This window comes from Lepidothrix coronata, unplaced genomic scaffold (assembly GCF_001604755.1).
Source record: "Lepidothrix coronata isolate B3197 unplaced genomic scaffold, Lepidothrix_coronata-1.0 Scaffold46, whole genome shotgun sequence".
In the NCBI taxonomy this organism is placed as follows: Eukaryota; Metazoa; Chordata; class Aves; order Passeriformes; family Pipridae; genus Lepidothrix; species Lepidothrix coronata.
In genome coordinates, this window is record NW_016690226.1 from 2,634,095 (window position 1) to 2,654,829 (window position 20,735).

Here is a 20,735-nt window from a genome sequence, read left to right on the forward strand (position 1 = left end):
CAGAAAGTTTCAACCTACTCTCTCCACCTTATGAGGCAAGTCATCTGCACACAGACCTGTGTCTGAAAATCATACTGCAGGTTTCCATCTAAGGAAGGAAACTGCTACTCAAGGAAGGATGTCTGCCAGCCCTCCAGGACAAACATGCAAGTGCCTTTAGTCTTTAACTATGTTGTTACGGGTGTGGTTAGACAAGGCTGCTAAGGTGACCTAATACTTACTCCTTTGCTGTCATCAAAAGGGACACTCCTTTCTGCCCCCCTCTCCCTGCAGCCATACAGTCTGCCCCATCCCTTGTCATCATAACTACAAAAATAAGCCAATTCAACTGGCTACCCTGGCAGAAAACTGCTCTCACAGAGTTAACTTTCTGATGAATAAGCAAGTTCAACCAGCTCACTGTGTGCTCATGTAAGCTCCAGTGAGACCACATAGGAAGTAGGAGAAATATGGTCAGTAGTAGAAGCCCCTTTTGATAGCATGAGAAAATTCTGGTGAATTAACAACTTTGCATTCCAAAGTTATGTTAAAAAATTATATTCAAGAGAAGCATCAAAATAGAGTACAACCCAGGACTTCCAAGCAAAAACCTAGGCCTTGCCAAATACATTTAAAAGACACTATACAGCGGTACAAATATAAACATACAATTATATAAATATATATAATTTACTTCAAAGGGTTCAAAGACATGTAAGGGCAATTTTTGACCTCATGTACAAGTTACTGCTACTATCTGTACTTCATGAAAAGTCATTGAACAGGAAACGGGGAAGGTAGTTCAATATCTGTTACAGAACGTCATTCATTTAGAACACTTTTAGGGATAAACAGATCTGAGTACTTCTGCTAGAGAAGTAATTTCTAGGTCTAAAATACATTGGAGGTATGCAGCCCATGAACAGAAAAAACATTACAGAAATAGAGACTTCTAATTCCAATGCCCTCTTGAGGACATCCACTTCTTTGGTCAACACTTCTCAGAAAAAAAGAAAGGGTTAGAAGAATAACCTTGCTGGCTCTCTCCTGTCTCCTGAGCAAGGTGCTGACAGAGAGAAGTAGCTAATTATTTTGTTGTTGTAACTTATTTCATTATAATAATTCAGTGATTCCAGTGGCATCTGGCTCATCAAAACTGACTTCATCAGAAGTTTCACATCAAGTATTTTGTTAGATATTATAAGCAAAATTCATTAGTTCAAGTGATGAAAAACTGTGTTTATGTTATGTGTGAGTATGACTCATCCTCCAGTCAGGATACACACCACTTCTCATAATCTTTACTTTCAGTGGTAAACAAGTGGTGACAAAAACAAGAGTTACAGTCAATGTATCACACGACAGACTGCACTGAAAGAATGGCATCTCACGCTTTACAAATAGAAACAAGAAAGGAAACTTCATTACTAACAACAGAAGCTGATGTGCAAGATGACGAGTCAACATGGGAAAGCTGAGTAGCCACAGAAGCAGATACCTGAAGAGTGATAAATAAAGGCAAATGTTATTCACCCTGAGAGAGAAAGAGGAACATGTTTTGCAGAAGGCAGGCAGAGAACAATGAAGGAAAACAAAGAAAGCAAATGTGCCAAAAACGAAAATGAGAGTATGCTTACAAAAGGAAAAGTAGAAAAACGAAATGCCACATCCCTTATTAAAGTTTTAAAGTACATTACTGAAATTACTTTCAATGAACTGGTAAGATGGTTATTTAGATAAGGAAGTTGGTCTTATGAAAATAGGAAGACAAAAAATTTCTATAATCTCATCTTTTGGGGAGTGCTTTATTTTGCATGCATTAGTTCACAGCAAAGAAAATCCCAAAAAGCACCCTCCCATCTCAAAAAAAATACAACTACCATGTCTGGCAAGACTGAAAACATGGAACTGATGAAAGGGACTGAGCAGTCAGGCTTTGAGTTCAGATGCTTTGTATCGGTAAATCTGAGTAGGCAGGACCTTTGGCTTGAAAGGAAATCACCCAGACTTCTCAGAAGTACACTCAAAAGACTTCTTCTCTTCCATAAACAGATTAAAACTAACAAATGTGGGAGAAAGGAGGGGAGGAGACCACAGACACAGAATATGAAGTAACTGTACTCAGCAGGGATTCAGGAGCAGGGGGAGGAAGAGGATGTTTAGTCAGTATCTTCCAGAAGTACTGAGATGAAGCTGCCCTACCTCTTCCTACCTAAATTACTTCGAATTTGTATGGAACAATGCATCCCGGGTTACAGTGCCTCAGGACTTAACTAAAAAGAGCAAGACCAAAAAATTTGTTACCACACATTATTTATGAACTATTTGCCAGCTACACGACGAACTTTAGAAAAAGTAGATTTGTATAAATTCTAAGCATCCTTTGGCAGCATCCCCTTGGGTGTAGAGAAGTCCCATACACGCTGCAATGCATGTTGCAACCGATACCTCAGAGCTTAAGGGAGGAATTGGAAGACAGCCCCAGAAAGGATTATATCCTGGGAGTGTCCTCCCAGGATAGACTAGACACAAGGGATTTCTTACTCCCCCACACGCTACCTCTAAAAATGGGTCCTATGCATAAAACACTTGTAATCTACGCTATGCTTCCCAAAAATCTTACAAAGGAACAATCTCAGGTGGTTTGTGACTCGCTCAGAAAATGGATACACAAACCCACCACCATGTGGAAATATGTGACTGAACTTACTACAGAACAGCGTGCTACAGCTTTCCATCTGCACTGTCACCCTGAGATAGCTCCACTGCAGTTTATTTTCCCTCTACAGACTCTGAATGAACACAGTTATCGGAATGCAGTTTTACTCAGTTGACCTGCAATGGTTGTTCACGTGTCCATACCCTTGGGTCCCCATTACTGTAATACACAAGAGCTTCATAAACTGTAACTGTGCTCAGAACATCTGACAAGATAGGAAAAGGCCATTAATCAGTTTTTTGAGCTGCAGCACTGGACAAACCACTATTTGGCTACATCAGACAGCAGTATTGACAGAACAGTAAAAACCCTGCTGTGGATACAGTCATAAGGTTATAAAGGCATTTTTACATTGGAATAGTTATTTCCACATGAAATAAGAAACTGTATGTGATATAAAGTATCTTTATACTGGCACAATCTGACCAGAGCTTTCAACAGCATAAGCACTATTTAAAAACTCAGAGCTAGCAGGATGGCAGCCAGGCACACATGGCCTGCCCAGGGTCTCAGGAGCAGCAGGAGGTGGCAACTCAACCCAGATCTCCCAACTTCCACATTTCCTTCATTTGTAAGATACTGCTGATGCTCTTCACCCTGTTCTCTTTATTTTGTTTCTTGCGAGGACTGACAGAATCAAAGCTTGTAGAAGCTCTGCAACCAATCACTTGTTTAGAATTTATTCCACACAGGCACAGCAATACAGGAGAACTATGACAAGACAACTCATCTCTCCACTATTAATGAAAAATCATCCTTTGACTTAATGCAAGACTGGGAGAGCAGACTAAAAACTGGGATAGACCTGGGGATTGAACTGAAAGCCTCACAGAGTAGGCAGGTCTTTCTGGCTGACAGTTTCTTTAGGAGGTAATGTTCCATGATAGATTCATTAGGCAATGCTTGCAAGGCACTCAGTGTAATGACAGGGATTAAACTATGACTTGCAAATTGATATGTTTGGTAAAAAATTAAACTTTTGCCTGAAGGGACAAATTATAAGCCAAGTTCATCTCTACTTCTCTCTGTTTTGTATTCTACTCTGTTTCCTCTGTAGATTCAGTATCTTGGTTACCACTGCTTTTAAACTGGTTCCCTGAGCTAATTAAGCTTATGTGGTCACTAGATTGCCCATCTGTTTTTCCTCCCCACCACAAGACCTGGACCTCCTGGGCCATTATCAGCCTAGTCTCAAAGGACAGAAATCTCAGGGACATTTTGGATCCTCCCATCAAACCAGCAAACCAGGAATACTGCCCTAACTCTTTTACACTGGTTGGCAGCAGGAATCCAACTGATCAGCACACACATACCAGGCAAAAACATGCTCTGCTCCAGACAAGGCAAGATCCATGCCTTCTCTAACTGTGCAAGGATGAAACCAAGGTCACCAAGTCACAGCATATAAATAAATAAGTGTGCAAATCACTAGTTCCAGTGCTGTGGTGAGTTGACTCCAGCTGGATACCACGTGCCCACTAAAGCTGCCCTATTGCTCCCCTTCTTCAGCTGGACAAGGAGGAGAAAAAAATATAACCAAAAGCTTATGGGTCAAGATCACTCCCCAATTATTCTCATGGGCAAAAGAAACTCAACTCGGTGAAAAACCAAATCTCAAAAACATCTTCTCCCTGCCTCCCCTTCTTTCTGGGCTTAACTTTACTCCCAATTTTCTCTACCTTCTTTCCCCCCCAGCAGTGCAAAGAGACAGGCAATGGGGGTTGCCGTTGGTTCATCACGTTTTCTCTGCTGCTCCTTCTTCTTCACGGGGAGGATTCCTCACACTCTTCCCCTGCTCCAGTGTCCCTCCCACTGAAGAAAGTCCTCCACAAATTTCTTCAATGCCAGTCCTTCCCAAAGGCTACTGTTCTTCACAAACTTCTCCACTATGGGTCCCCCATAGGGTCACAAGTCCTGCCAGCAAACCTGCTCCAGTGTAGGCTCCTCTCTCGACAGGTCCTGCCAGGAGCCTGCTCCAACACAGGCTTCCCATTGGGTCACAGCCTTCTTTTGGGCATCCAACTGCTTTAGTGAGGGGGTCCTCCATGGGCTGCAGGTGGATCTCTGCTCCACCATGAACCTCCACAGGCTGCTGGGGAATCTCTTCTCCAGCACTTGGAGCACCTCCTCTCCCTCCTTCCTCACTGACTTTGTTGTCTGCAGGGCTGACTCTCTCACATATTCTCACTTCACTCCACCACTGCAATTGCACAGGTATTTTCCCCCTTCTTCACTATGTCATCACAGAGCTTCTACCACCATAACTGATGGGCTGGGCCTTGGCCAGCGGCTGGTCCATCTTGGAGCTGGCTGGCATTGGCTCTGTTGGACATGGGGGAAACTTCTGGCAGGTTCTCAGAGAAGCCACTCCTGCGGCCCCCCAGCTACCAAAACCTTGCCACACAAACCCAATACCACTGCTGAGAAGTCTATGCCACACAAACTTCTGAATCCCTGCTTTAAAGCATTCCAGGGCTCTGTTTCCACCTACATTTCTCCCTATTTCTTTACCTAACCCTGCTTTAAAATCAACCCTGCTTTTTTCTGTCCTACCCAACCTTCTGTAAAATCTTTACAACACACCCTTAAGAAACTTGCAATAGCGAGAGCCACATCTTTTGGAGTACAGCACTCTGTGTTTATATCTCCTGTATAAAGTAGATATTCAGTTTGCAAATTGAATTATAACTACAACACACGTGTGCTTTTGTTATACCAGTGGACATCTCTGCCACCAATTACTGCCTACATCTATGCATGACAGGCCACAATAAAAGTAGCGATAGATAAAAACATTACAAAAATAGCTGAGGCTGTAAATAAGGCCCAAAATGTAACTCTAACATGAAAACTTATTTCCAAGCCATAAACTCTATTGTGGTATAGCAATCTTTGCTTTATAAAATTTTATTTGCAAGAACGTGGTAACAGCTTAAAGCAAGTCCATCTACATTAATGAGATATATGACCAATCTACCTCAATTCTACACCCTATGGAGAATTCCAAACTGCTGAGGACTGGCTACTTCCATTTTCTTAATGCTACTGCCATCTAACAGGCTTCAACAGAGAAGCCACTAACCCAGCAGTGCTCAAGCTTTTCTGGGAAAAGTACTTCAGAGACAGGCAGGGACCAACCTACACACAGCCTGGGAAATCAGCATTCACACATGATCTAGCTGAACATCACTAGGTAGGAAATACCTCTAAATGAGACATGGGAATCTTTAGCAAAAAATCTCAAAAAAAAAAAAAAGTCAATTTCTCTTAATCAAGAGGACAGCAAGCAGAACAAGTAATTTCCTAACCTTTACATTCAGAAGACTGCTGCTTTAAGCACACAAAAGCTAAGCCAACATGTTTCAAAGTGTTCAAAATCTACGGAACTGACAATTTGGTTTTCTATTTCTGTCTGCTTACCCTGCTGCTCCTGCCTGTAAACATTTTGTAGGAGGATGTGAAATTCAACAGAGGGGACTGTGAACTATGAATGACTCCACAGTGCCACATTCTTAGAAGTGCGTGGTGGTGCCTATGAGCTCACTCACACATGCTAACGTCACCAGTTTTAGGGTCAATTCAAGGCAGCTACAGCTCTACTTAGTTACAGCTGAATGTCAGTTCATTATTGTCAAACTGCCCCTTCCCCACCTCTAGTGGTAATTTGAGGACAGAAAGAAGAAAAAAGCGGGGGAGGGAAACAAGGAAAAAAATATGTCAATGTTTATGGGAAATTAGGTTAATAGGACATCTGGTAATACGTTGAACTCTTTGCTGGTCTTCAACTTCTAGTAAAAACACGCACTGAACACCATCATCTTATCTCATTAGGCCTAATAGCTTGATTTACCACACTCATTTTGTCCAACTGGATGACTTGAAGACCTCTGTATAGGTTGCATAATTTACTCAGAATGCTTTCAACTCTGGATTCTTCAGCTTGTAAAGCACGTTAGGCAGTATGACAGTCTGCCCCCTTTACTCCCTGGTCTGTATGAACAACATAATCAGCTTCCTGAACTAGTAAAACATAATACAAAAAACATCCTAAGGTCTTATCTACACAGGGCTGAGGAAAGAGTAAATCAGGTAAGATTAAAGTGAGATACATTACACACAGGTATTCTTACTTCAAATTCGGTATGCACAACTCACCTCTAACATACCTTGACCTGATCAACCAAGGTCAATGCAACTGCTTTATCTCCACAACAAGAAAACGGCTGATTTCATAATCACAGTTAAAAGACAGAACTTAATAGTTGAGCACAACATTGTCTAAACATATCAGAACAACTACTCATTTCATAAACACATTGCTAAAGAACTTCTCATTGCTTTTTCAAATCAAAGACTTTGTTGATTCAGTCATCTAAGACTTATATCAGAAGAACCTGCTATACATGGCACACCATATCATTAAGTGTCTGAGAAAAAGGACAGATGTAGGTTTCTCCACCAACATGGTTTTCCCCATCAACTAAAGACAATGTACAGGGCTGCTCGCTGCAGAACACAAACTGTATTAACAAGGGACCTGGAACCTCAACATCCCAAAAGGTGGTAAAATTACATCTTCTGTTTTATAGACGCACATGTGAACAGACGGAGGGGAAAAAATTACAAACGAAATGAGGGACCAACACCTGCTTTTAAATAAAGATGCTGTTTTACCCAACATGTTGCAGTTTTAAGTCAATTAAAGCAGTAAAAAAGAGAACATCACCTAATCTTTTTAATTCTAAAAATTATCATTCTAACAACTTTGGTATAGCTTAGGGCTAGGATAAGACACATCATATATCCCCCACATATTTGTTATACCGCTTCTATAAAACCAGTACAAAAACGTACACCATGGAACAAAAGGACGATGCAGCACAACACAGCATCTCAGAAAACCTTCGTGTCTTTTGCCCATCAGAAATGCACACGCTCAGAGGCAGGGAAGTGGAAAACTTCAACATTCCCCATCTAAAACATGCAATCAAGCTAGAATATGTAAAAGCTATCACAGCACCACAAGCTGATTTTACCACAAACTCAGGCAAACCAGGATAATGGTTCCCATCATTACCATAAGGCAAAACATTTTCAACCATGCAGAGATTTACTGGAGTTGAAACCTCTCCAGCATATGGTGCCCTGCCAACCACAGATCAATCCATCTAGTGACCCAAATCCAGGAACAACCAAGTTTAGACTAAACATCTCCAAGCACAACCACTTTTCCCCACCTGTAGCAGGGTTTGAGTGAAATGAAATAACATTGTCACTGCTGAACTAAAGCACATCTATATAAAAAAAAAAAAAAAAAATCAGGAGACCAGAGCCTCTTCGAGTACTTTCCACTACTTATGAATAAGGTGTGTGGTGTCTACATAGCTTCCAACTTCATACACTCATTCAGCTTCAAAATATGTACTACCACACTGAAGTAACACTAACTTCTGCCAAAAGAGAGCATATTCCCATCAGCTTCATGGCAGTGAGCAACACATTTGACTCAAGTGCCATCCAAAGGCTTGCAGTTACTGCACGGGAGCCCTAGAGATGAAAAGTTTTGCATTAAAGACTCATCATGCTATGGGACAACTCTTTGGAGGAAAATTATGCATTTTACCTTCTCTGGACTTCAGACTTCCACATACACGGAACTAAATTACGGGACAGAGCCAACAAAGCAGAAACTTAAATGGAAGTCAAGACGTTATCAACCATTAGATTTGGTATGCAGGCTGTGATACAGAGACTCAAAGAAAAATGTTTCATACTCTGACAACTCCAAGAGTGACATCTTAGAGTTATTACCACAACGCAAGAAACAACTTTGAAAAAGCAATAAACACATACTTCACAACTCTTTCCACAGCAGAAAATTCAGTGCACCATTATTTCAATATTCCAACAGAAACTCATCATGTTTATTGCTGGAATAACACTTCCTAAGGACGAGCTAAATATACGGAATATATTTTTAAAGTTTACGGAAACAACATTTGTTGTTGTACACATTTAAGTATATAGCCAATTTCTTACCATTAAAACAAGGAATCAACCACTCTACTGTGTAAATAATCTAGTGTTGCATCAACAAATTAGCAGTGGCTTTCCCTAAGCACATTGCATTTTCTGAGAAATTGTAAGTGGATATACATCATAAATATGAAAGCAAGAGAACCCTTTGAGATCACTCAAAAAGCCTAATATTCCCCATCAGCCAGAGACCCCAACTATTGTTTATAAAGTTCAAATATATTTGCATTCTTTGCAAGTTTCACTGAAAGACATGAAACCCTTCACACTCTCAGAGCAGTAATTATGGCCATCACTTCAGACATTAGCATTACATTAGCATTTCAAACAAAAATCTATTTCTGGAGGATCTATAGGTAATTATTGATTTTCAGAATTACTGTTTTTCCCAGTAATATTTTGCCTCGAATAAGAATGCTTCTGATAGCAATCTAACTGTACTTCCTTTGGGAAGAGAGGAAAATGGGAAATTTTGAAAGCAGGCATTTTTATGTAAGTATGGGTTTAGCCTCACATTCAGAACAATGGACTGCGGCCAGATTACATTTCAAGAAATTCTGAGTAGAAACATGCATTTTTTTTTTCCTGCAAAACAATAAATTCTGAGCCCTGGATCACAGCCAAAAACAAAAACCGTAACTTGGGTGTGTACTGGGGGAAGCATGGAGGCAAAACAAATGAGTTTCAACACACAGAGAAGCATGAAGGCCAAGATTTGGAGGTAGAGGGACATACAGTCCATGTGTTCTGTATTATTCCCAACCAAGAAAAAGCTTTATCTTGGATAATTATTGCAAATTATTAAAAAAATAAAATGTTTATTGAAATGTCGCATTTTCAAATATCAACCAATAATATTAGAGTTTATACTTCTCTGGCTTCAATTTTTTACATAAAAATCAGATTGAGAGCCCAGTTTGTCAGCAACTAAAGGGCAAAGCACACTTACAAAATTAGGCCAAAATAAATAGCATGTAGATGATCATTTAAGTTGAAGTCACATTTTCAAGAAAGACACAGGCAAAATTATCTTAATTCCTCTTTCTGGACCCACCACCAGGAAATGTGTTAGTAGCTGGAGGAAACCAAGGAGAGCCACACTTGGCCACACACAATTCATTTTACATCTTCATTGTAACTGTGGTTATTTTATGGCCTCCCTACAAGGTGGAGCATCACCCTCAGATATATGCAGCAACTTACATGTCTCAGCACCTCAGATTACACCTGCAGGTTTGGTGAACTAAACTAGATGGTTCTACATCAAAAAGGCTAAGTATTTTGGTTTTCACACACAAAAAAACTTAAAACCCACAACAAACAAGAAGCCTTTAAGTCAGAGTTTGTAAGTTCAAGCCTGTTTACATCCAGTTATAAACTGTATGTGACAGCACTGGAAGAGGCTGACACCTCATAACCAGAAGACGTGACCTGCCAGGCTTTACAGAAGTTGTTGCAAGGTTGTGCCAAGAGTTGAGCAAACTTCTAAACCCTGCAGTGGTCAAGCTACTCCAAATGACCAAGTGACTACTCTGTAAATACAATTCATTTCACTGCCTGCTGTGTTAAAGCTTCACAATAACCAAGACAGCAGAAACGCCCTCAAAGAGCACCTTGAACTGGCGCTTCATTTTTATGTATGATAATTTCTTTTTATCTGCCACAAACAAAGTGCACCCCCACTCTGGCCTCCTTGATAGGACAAAAAAGCATGTTATTTTCATGGAACAGACACATTTTCAGCAAGAGCTCAGTGTACTTCTGGTAGGTCTTCCCAATACTACATATCTGGTAGCATCCCGTAGGATCAGAGGCAGGTCTCTGTTCCAGCAACAAGCAACACTGCCACCAGACTGGTTAAGGCACTAAGCTCAACTGCCCAAGGACAACACACTCCATGTTACCAAAGGGAACGTAACAGCAATGAAAAGAAAATTCACTTTAAGGTTTCTTTTAAAGCTGTGCTTATCCATTTAAGAAATGTCACTTGGAGAAAGAAAAAAAAAAAAACAACCACAACAAAACCAACAACCAAGAGTTCGGCTAAAATGTTCAATGCAGAAGAACCACTGCAGGGGAGTCAACAGGAAGAAGAAAAAATACTCCAAAACCCCCAAATTGGCACGCCTTAACAGTACATTAAAAATAAATAGAATATAAGCTGACACTTGCATGCACTTTTATTGAAATTAAACAGAATTTGAAATAAAGAAAAGTTTAGAGAGTCATGATCCAAATAAAAGCTACCTATGCTTGGAAACAGCACAAACTGTACTAATGTTTTACTACTTGATTAGTGTTAACTCCCTGCCAAAATGAATTTTTTTTGCTCTTGTCTGGGCATATATGATGCTGAACCTCCTCACTTGCAGAAGCATTAGAAAACAAATTTTCACAATCAAACCATACTCAACACTGACAGCCTACACTCGTCCAAGATTTTTGCCTGACATCTTGAAATAAAAAGCTCTCTAGAAAAGGTTTTGCTGTTAGTAGGTCAGAGACTTGAGAACAGTAAGTGGAAATAGGTGAGGCATTCTGAGCAAAACCAGTTTTGTTTTCAATTTTTTTTCCCCTTCATAAAATCCTTTGAGAAAAGAGGTCAAGAAGATCAGAGAAAGAACTCTTCTACCCACATCTAGAATATATTGTTTCACTAAAAGCAAAAAGAGGCACCTAAAAATTTATTATTAACAAAAAAACCCCAAAACAAAAACAACAAAAAACCCAAAGAAAAACAAAAACAAACCAACCAACCAACCAAAAAAAACCAAAACACCACACTCCCAAAGGAAAAGCTGGATGGAGAAGTAAAACTGCATTTTAAAAAGAATTTGAGTAAGTTTATCTAGCTGCCTTCATTTATAAGGCTTACAATTGTGTTAAGGATGTTCTGCACAAAACATGGCATGTACTTTCCCCCTATCCAAAAAAAACCCAAAACAAGCCTTAGTTATGACTTAAGTATTCTCCCACATTTTTCTCCAATACACTGAATTTATAGATAAATAATCTAAACACTGAATTTAAAAATCCAAGCTGTCACACTAATGCCTTACAGAAGACTGTTCTAACAGTATAACCCCATTCACCTCAATAATTCCACAGAAATTTAACTGTACCTTAAGGCATGTCTACAGTATTTTCAAATCAACCTGGTTTCCACTACACCTTAACATGCAGCACTAGACACTACATGTCAGATACTGCATTCGACTCCCCTCTAAATGTCAAATAATCCAAGTTCAAACCAGGCTGCTCAAATGGTGACAGCTAAAAGCAATTTAAACTTCAAGTGAGACGTATTCCTTGCATAATACTCATTCAGTCCCTGAACTCTGATTACAACCAGAACATTATGTTATGGACTTTAAAATGAGAAGGGGATTCCCCTAAATAATCTGTGAACATTCCTAATATGCTAGAGGCAATAACAAAAGATATTAATGCGTCTTAAAGAATGGCAGAAAACTTGAACAAATACTCAATACAGGGTAGAGTTTAGTTTATTTATTTTCTCCTGATGGAAAACATTCAGGAGAAACACTGATGCTATCCTACAGAAGAATGCTGGTTTGTACTGGTCTCAAATCTTAAACAGGACTTAGAAACTAAAACTAAAACAAGTCTGCTGGTATAGAAAATTCCTAAACTGAATGCAAGTCAAGACAATTTAACATCCGATAAAGCTACATGGCTGTTCTAGTTACTACTGGCCACAAAGAAACATTTCATACACATCCATGAACAACTAAATTAGAAGGTTTCTATTTATTCACTTTAGCTTTATTCCAGCCACTTTAGTGGTCTGGATGAAGGCACACAATTGTTCTTTAACAAGAGCAACCAAGGCTTTTTCTTCAAGTCACAACAAAGGATGTCTCCATATATGCCAGAACATCCCCCTCAGCAAGGCTGAAGTTGGTTTTCTGAGAGTTGTTTTTAGTGTTATCAAATTATGAAAGCATATCAGCTTTAACTTCTCATATATATCTTACAATACGCAGAAAAGTGAAAAATAGCTTTTAGGTTCCCAGAGGAGTCCAACTTCTTCTTACTGAAGGAAGCTATAGCCCTGAGTGTGTACTCAATCAAGGCAAGTCTTTAAGATGCATAGTTCTTCTAAATAGTCTTTTTTCATTGGGTGGGGAGAACAGAAAATAGAGAGGTTTAAGCAGAAATATATCCTTTTATAAATTCAGTGCCCTTGGTTTTATGCAAGCAGCGTACTTAGGGAAGTAGATGCAGTAATTAAACTAATGTTTGCTCACTCTGCCCTCAAAGTATTTACAGAGAAAAAAAATTAAATCTACAACTTCTTAGGCTATTTCGCTAAAATTAAGACAATTGTCATCAGTTTCATTTCCTGGTTTGCCTTTCCCCTGATATCCTAGCTTGTATTGAATTTCCCTTTTGTGAAGCTCAAGTAATCAGGTGGGTGCTTAGTACTCCTCATGTGGCCTCAGCAGCAGCAACTACAACTCCTCTCATTTTCCCTGTCTCCACTGGAGAACACCAACCAAAATCACTGACCACATTTCCAGCTCTATTGTTCAGATGCCTCAGTCACACCAGCGTCCGTGTGCAGAACCTTGTCCACGCACGTTTCCAAATGACAGGCTTTCGACATCTGAGCTCTCCACGTTCCAGCATCCTATTTCTAAGGCACCTGTATTCATGGCCACTGGAGCGTTCCTGCTCGCCTGAGCAAAAGTAAGAATCTGTCCCATATTAAAGACTGCTTAAAAATAGAAAAAGGCAAGATGCAGTGAAATAAAAAGAGTATAAATTTTACTGCTGTTACTCAGATTTTCTTGAATTACTTGAGACCTCATATTTTCTTCCCACTGGCAGGAGTTTGAAGAGTGGCACAATGAAGAATTTCTCCTTCATTCACTGCCAAAATGACTGTTCTCCTCCCCTGTAACAAAAGCAGTGCTTTTGGGTACATGGCTTTACTTAAGTAGCATGCTTAGTTAAAAACTTCCCAGCTGGATCTACTGATCTGCATATCAATGTTAGTCCAAATCTAGAAACTTAGCCCACTTGCATATGTTTCTATTACCATCTCTGAAAAGGTACAAAAGCCAGTATCCAAAGACTTCTGAAATATTTTAAAACCATAGCTAAGACACTGTAGGATATAAAACTTCAAATTAACACTGATTTCTTTTTTTAAACCAAACGTGCATTTTTTAAACCAGACCCAATTTCAAGTTTGCTGTTCCACTTACTTTTTTCCCCTCAAAAAACATTCTCATCTTTGTAAAACATAGCTGCATAAAAATGAGACTCACAAAATAAACTCTACCTGTAGCTTAACATCAGCTAAACTCTGGCATTACAAACAATAAACTCCATTCAAGAGCTGTGGTTCCTTGTGGTTTCAAGCACAAATACTGACTACAGCAAACGTAAAAGGACCAAGAAAGTGAGATGTATTTAAACCAGAAGAGTCCTTAAACATGAAGACAAGTTACTAGTATTTTACAAATACGGAAACGAAGCAATTAGTACTTTCCTCCATTTTTTTCTTTATGAGAAAGTTACTTCAATGATTAACTTAAAATTTCAGTTCACTTACCAACTGTCGCATGTTCATCTAATGCATCCTGAACTCAAAGACACGCTCGGGGAAGAGAGGGGATTTACTTATTTGAATTTTTGTTATTAATAACTTTACAGCCTCATTTCCAGAAAACTCAGTCAATCTGAACGGTTCCAATAACCCAAAAAGATCACTTGGTTAGGCTCTGCCTTAACTTCTTTCCTTGCTGCCTTTTCTGATGCCAGGTTATTTTGTTGACTTCTTGTCACTGTCACAGCACTGAAGCTGAAGAACGTCAACAGAGGCACCCCAGTCTCTCACAGCTATCAGCGGGGAAGGGGAACAAGTTTTCCACAATACTCAAGTTGTAAACTCTTCACATTCAGACAATGACAGCTGCAGACAAAAAAAGAACTGTACACCCCAACAGTCTACGCCACCTAAGAGATGGGACTATTTTGTGCGTGTCAAAGTCAGAGCAAACACTAAGCACAGCCTTCAGCAAAGCACTGCCCAGAAATGAAGTACAACAGTCTCCAGCAAGAGCCTTGCTTACATTTACAGCCAACCATCTAATACTTCCATCAGCCAAAGATTTAAAAGGGAAAAAAATACAAGGCATTCTGGACTATTACTGTACCTTAGGAGGACTCTGGCATAAGGTTTCTGGGTTATCATTTCTCCTCTGTCACTTGAGCAGAATAAAAGGAAAAAAATTAATGACATCTATTTCTTAATATTCAAAAATCACATGGATTATGAAAGCAAGGCACCAACAGACCTTTACAATTCAGTTATATTTACAGCAGTGCAGCAGACCTTCCACAGTAACTTCACATGTGTACTAAATAAGATTGTAGCTCTGAAGGCACAGAAAAAGCATTTGTTAAGTTCTAGTCAAAGTCTCTGCATCAAAAGGGAAACCATGTACCACTGCAGATGATCATTTTTGCTCTAAAGCATTTTTATAGTTTTTCATGTGAGAACTCTAGACTTACGAGTTTCACACATCCATCATATTTCTATGTCAAAAAGCTAGGTATAAGTCAATTAAAATCCATAAAAAATTTAGATTATAAAGTGACAAAAGGTAACTCTGATTTAAGATCCACGTCAAATCTTTGAACCAGGGCACTAATAAAACGAAAACAATATAACTAGCTGCATTCCACAAATGTACAAGACCAGGAATTTATTTTCTTCCTTGGTTCATACTCTATGGAACTGGCTTCTACACACCATCTTCAGACACTCACCCTTTTATTAAATTAAAACTAAAGCAACTGCTGTGAATAGACAGTTATATATCAAGGGATGAATACTGCACTGGCAATATACACCCAAATAATACATTCAAAGTTCTTCTGGGCAGACAGATACCCCTAACAGAAGCTTGGTACTTACACAGCTACTGCAGGAGGGTCCTTGTCTGTGCTTGAAGCTCTGAGCAGTTCCTCACTTGCGCTAAATTCTTTTGCGTTGAAGTAAGAACCACAGGATCAAAAACTGAAGGAAAGCATTGTTTTCTTCAGGACCCACACAAAGCAAGCTCAAGAAATCCCCCACAGAAAGTCTATGGTTCTCAACTGCAGCATAGGACTACCAAACTAGACCAAGTTTTCATTTGAAAAGCACGCATATCAAAAAACAAAATTCAGAGCAGTTTTAAAACCTCTAACTAAAACCACTCCCCAACTGCTTTTCCAAACACAGTACATCTACCTAAACTCCAACACTAAGGAAGTTCTTTGAGACTAGCTCTGAGGAAGAATTTTTTTTACAAGGGTAGTGAAAACACTGGAAGAGGTTGCCCAGAGAGGTAGCAGATGCCCCATTCCTAGAAACATTCAAGGTCAGACTGGACAGGACTCTGAATAACCTGATCCACTTGAAGATGCCCCTGCTCATTTCAGGGGGTTGGACTAGGTGACTTCTCTAGGATGATCTATCTAGCTTTGAAGTGTTAAAGCTGTGGCCAGTTTCACAAATCCTTATCTTCACATCCAGTAACTGCCAGCAAGATGCCAGTAACACAAGGCTACTTCATCCCAAGGGAGAAGGAAGAGGATCAGTGTGCTATAACTGAAATTCATCCCAAGACCACGCAGAAATAACTGGAACAACATAAAATAATTCCATAGGGGACTACAGGCTGTCTTAATTAAGACCTCTCCAAACTTCTATATATAAATTACCTGGCAAACATCTTCATTTTTCAAATAGGCACTACTGGGAATCTGACAGCTTCCCTAATCTATTCCAGTTCCTGTTCTTAAAAGTTGACTCAACTAACTTAATGAATGTTTGCTGCAGTTCAAGACCACAGATTGTTTCATCTCCAGCAGGTGAGACAACAGCTTAGTCTTTTTTTTCCAGCTATCTTTTGTCTACTGAGAGAACACTGTCAAAAGAAATCTCCCTTCGGTCTCCTCTAAAAAAAGGGAAAAAAAAAGGTTATCCAAAGTGCTTCCAGTGTCCCCTTAAAGCACATTTTCTAGACCTCTGACCATTCTCCTTTGCTACAACTACTCTTCTCCCAGTGCAACACCAAAACTAGGTGCTGCACTTTAGCTCATTAGCATGCCAAGAAGTGAGAAGGCTAACTTCACGTTACTTCAATGTTACGTGACATTGCTGTAAATACATCCAGTAAAAGATCTGCTAGTTCTCCAACATCAGTTGACCTGTGGCCATCATGCAAACATCTAACTACAAATTCTTCTGTGCAGATCTACCTTCCCTGTTACTCCCCACCCTGTTATCTGCACAGCCAAATCTTACTGAAGACTAAGAGACAACATCTGCCCCTCTTATATTTCATCCTACTAGGTACCACTGCTTTGTCAAGATCACTTTGAAACACATCCTCTTCAGTCATTGGAGCACCTCTGATGGAGTGCAATCTGCAAGTCTAGAAATTTTACTCAGATCAGCTGCAAAAATACTTATTTCTACACTAAAGAAAACTCTGCAGAACTCCCTTGACCCATCCTTCTAGTCTGAGCACGAGTCCTGACTAACTTCAAAGGAACATATATTTTATAATGGCTGCAGATCCTTCTTAGACAAACAAAAGTCTGATTTTCTGCCAGAATACATGAAATAGCTAACGTTGTGAAAGTGAGCACTGACAATATAAAGGTATTTCATTTGTAAGATCAGATATACTGGGTCAGATCAAGGCATTGCCTAATCCACTTTTGCGTCTTCGAGAGCAGAGCAGCCATAAGCAAACACCCAAAAGAATAACATCCAAGCAACTAACAAGAGGCACGCATACAGATATACACCTTAAATTATATATACACATATGGCCTCCATTTTTAGCACATTCGGTAACTTTACCTAACAATAAATTACACAGTTCTCCAGCACGGCATCTTGTTGCCCATATCCAACAACAGTTTAAGGGAACAAAGAGCTCTCAGCTGCATAAAGCCAAAAAAATGAAAATGATGCAGTGACAGAATTCCTGAAGGAAAAAAATCAACAGTATTCCATAAAAGTAGACATTTGAAGTTTTTAGTGGATGATGTATTTTTAAACAAGCACTTTCATGCCACATCATTGACTCCATTTACCAGCACGTTCCATAGCTGATCTCCTTTTAGGAGAAGTTTCATTTATGTGGTCTACATATTCTTTTCTTCAAAGAACAGCATTGGGATGGGTCACTGTGTAAGAATCTGAAGAGCATAATATTTTTTAAAAGGGCAGTTTTGAACAGCTTCTGGAGGTTTTCAGCTATTTATCCTAGTAGCACAGAGGAATATTTTTTTCCTTAATGCTATGCCAAGTTGAAGCAAAAGTGATTCATAACTGCCTACTTTCCTGCATTTTACAGAAGAAAATACACTCTTGAACTCACAGTAGCAGCACTAACTCTCAAGTCAGACTTCCCAGCTTCCATTACGTCACTATTGTTCCACTCCATTTTTCACAACATTTGAAGAGTGACACACTATATAGTCTACCCCAGGACATCCAAAGAGGTACATTTTACAAAGGAGAACATTTCATATATAATTTACAAATCTGGCAGAATGCTAGAATTATTGCATTAGCTCTTTGTATTTTCATTTAAAAATGGGGGAAAGGTAATTTGAGGCTGTTGAATATTTAATGTTTAATGACTGACTTTCTACCTAAGCACAAAAACAAGTATTACATCTGCCAGAGCCAATTCCACACACAGAATAATTCCATATATTAGGGCTGAAGAAGTTTTAAGAAATAACAGTGGTCAAATAATGACTACCTAACTTGCTGTGTGTTTCCTAAGTATGAGTAGGTTTCATTTTAATACAGACAGAATGAGAAATCAAAGTTAAACAGCACAAGAGATGTCCAGAGAAATTCAAGTGATTTCAACAAACATCTCTTCAGGAGTTCAGGAACATCTTCTCTCTTTAGTGTCAGATGAAAGCTAATTATTCCTCTTCATATGCAGACAAATTCCCTATACCTTTATTAACTAGTTTTCCTGACAAAATCCTGGATATTAAGTGACTTTTTAGAAATACTTGACTTTGTTCTCTACTATACTCAGAAATAACAGGTCTTTCAAATACATCACAGTCATAAAAAAATTGCACCTACAGTCTCAAAGCAAAACTATAATACTCAAAAGTCCTCAGCGTCAACGCTTTGTTCTCTTCATAAATGCCCTGCATCACTTCCACAGTTTAATGGACTACTGATATATTTTCCATACACTTCTTCCTCATAATTCCCAGAAAAATATTTAGCATAGTAGCATACCAGTCAGAGATGCCACCCCAGCAGCCTTGGTTTTGAGTTTTTCTCCCCTGCAAGAATTACTAACTCCCTTCACACAGACTTAAGGCACACCTGCAAAGACCAGGTGAGTCTGGCTCACCTCTGCAGGTGAACCCCTGCACCAGCAAATCCCAGTGCACTATGACTTTCGGACTTCACTGGAAGCAGAGCAGCACACAAGAATGCTGGGAGAGGTGACAGCACCACAGTACAGAAGACACTGGACTACACAGTAAGTGTAAATAGCCACAATAAGCAAGTTAAAGCCTACAGCTCACCAGTCTTCCCAGATACTCAAACAAGAATACCATGAGCAGCTTTGCATGTAAAGATAAACTTCGGTGCTCATACATTTAGAGCAGTCTGTAAAAGATTTAAGGCAGAAGCTTTAAAGCAAAGCCTTCACACATGGTCTAGGTTTAAATTCCAAATCTCAAAATCAGGATGATCTCCTCCCCTCCATATTTCTGACAGTGCATATGGGTGTGCCTTGCTACACTCAAATACATGTAAAGAGTACTAGAGTAAAAGGAGTTGCTAGAGGACAATTTATCATGATTTCTCTCAGCTGGAGCCTACTGATTTTGAACTGGTCTGCCAGGAACTCCTTTCCAGTTTCAGTTGCTCTTCATTTAAAAGAAAAAAAGGACAAAAATTAACAAAAAAAAAACAACTCCAGAGTGTTCAAATAAACTAAAAACACCTAAAAGGCATAGGTAGATACCACATGTTCTAAACTAACTCTAGAAGAAATTTATGTTTTATAATTATGCCACAAGGTAAGAATAAAATTAGGCTTTCACCAGATATTTTGAAATGCAGTCAGTGTCACTGTCTCAATGAGCATTTCTGAAGTATCATAATTATTACAAGTTAGGGACACAGCATAAACATTTCTGCACTACTCCCTTTTAGAGTCAGTCCACTATAATAAAAATTTACAGTCAATCGTGAATTGCTCAAATATTACCATTGAAAAAATAATCCAGTCTATCATAAAAAAAAAAATAATCCACAGGCTATTGCATAAATTCATGGCATTGACACCAAACAGAAAATGTTGCTTGTTGCCTCATGAATATCTGTACCTGTCTCCAAAATCCCATAGGCATTTCAAACGTGCCACCTGGGAAAACAGCCGTCATTCCTGTGCTGTCACAGATCCCAGCAATGCCCTTGTCAGCTTCCATGGACACTGAAACTCAGTAACTCTAGTTGAAGAGAAGCTTCAGTCCATTGAAGTTGAGTCTATCATGAACCAGAAGAGATTTGGAGATTTGGTAGCATTCATTACCCCAACAAGATCTTCCATTAAGCCAACTAAGTTTCTAAAAGACATTCCGATTGAATGACATTCAGAGAATTTGCGGGTCAGCATTATTACTCGGACATGTAAAGAGTCCATCAAACATACTCAACTGCCCTCCCATGTCACTTGCATAATAAGAACCCGTACACAACCCCAAACCAGCTCATCCCCATCGCACTGATCAAGGAAGAGGCCAGCTCAAGCTGAGCTCAATCTAAAAATGCCAGTATCCTCCCTTCTGGGAGTTGAAATTAAAGCTCTGCCTGCCCTCTCATTGACCAGTTCTGAAGTTTGGGTCCACGATTTCTGGAGTAGTAAAGTTCACCCCCTTGGCACAAACCTCATGCTTTTGTCTCCAGTACATT

General features: G+C 39.4%; 1 protein-coding gene across 2 annotated transcripts in view; it reads right to left on the reverse strand.

Moving 5' to 3' along the window:
• GSK3B (glycogen synthase kinase 3 beta) overlaps window positions 1–20,735 on the reverse strand; it is a 154,883-nt gene that overhangs the window by 125,082 nt on the left and 9,066 nt on the right. The window lies entirely within an intron of this gene.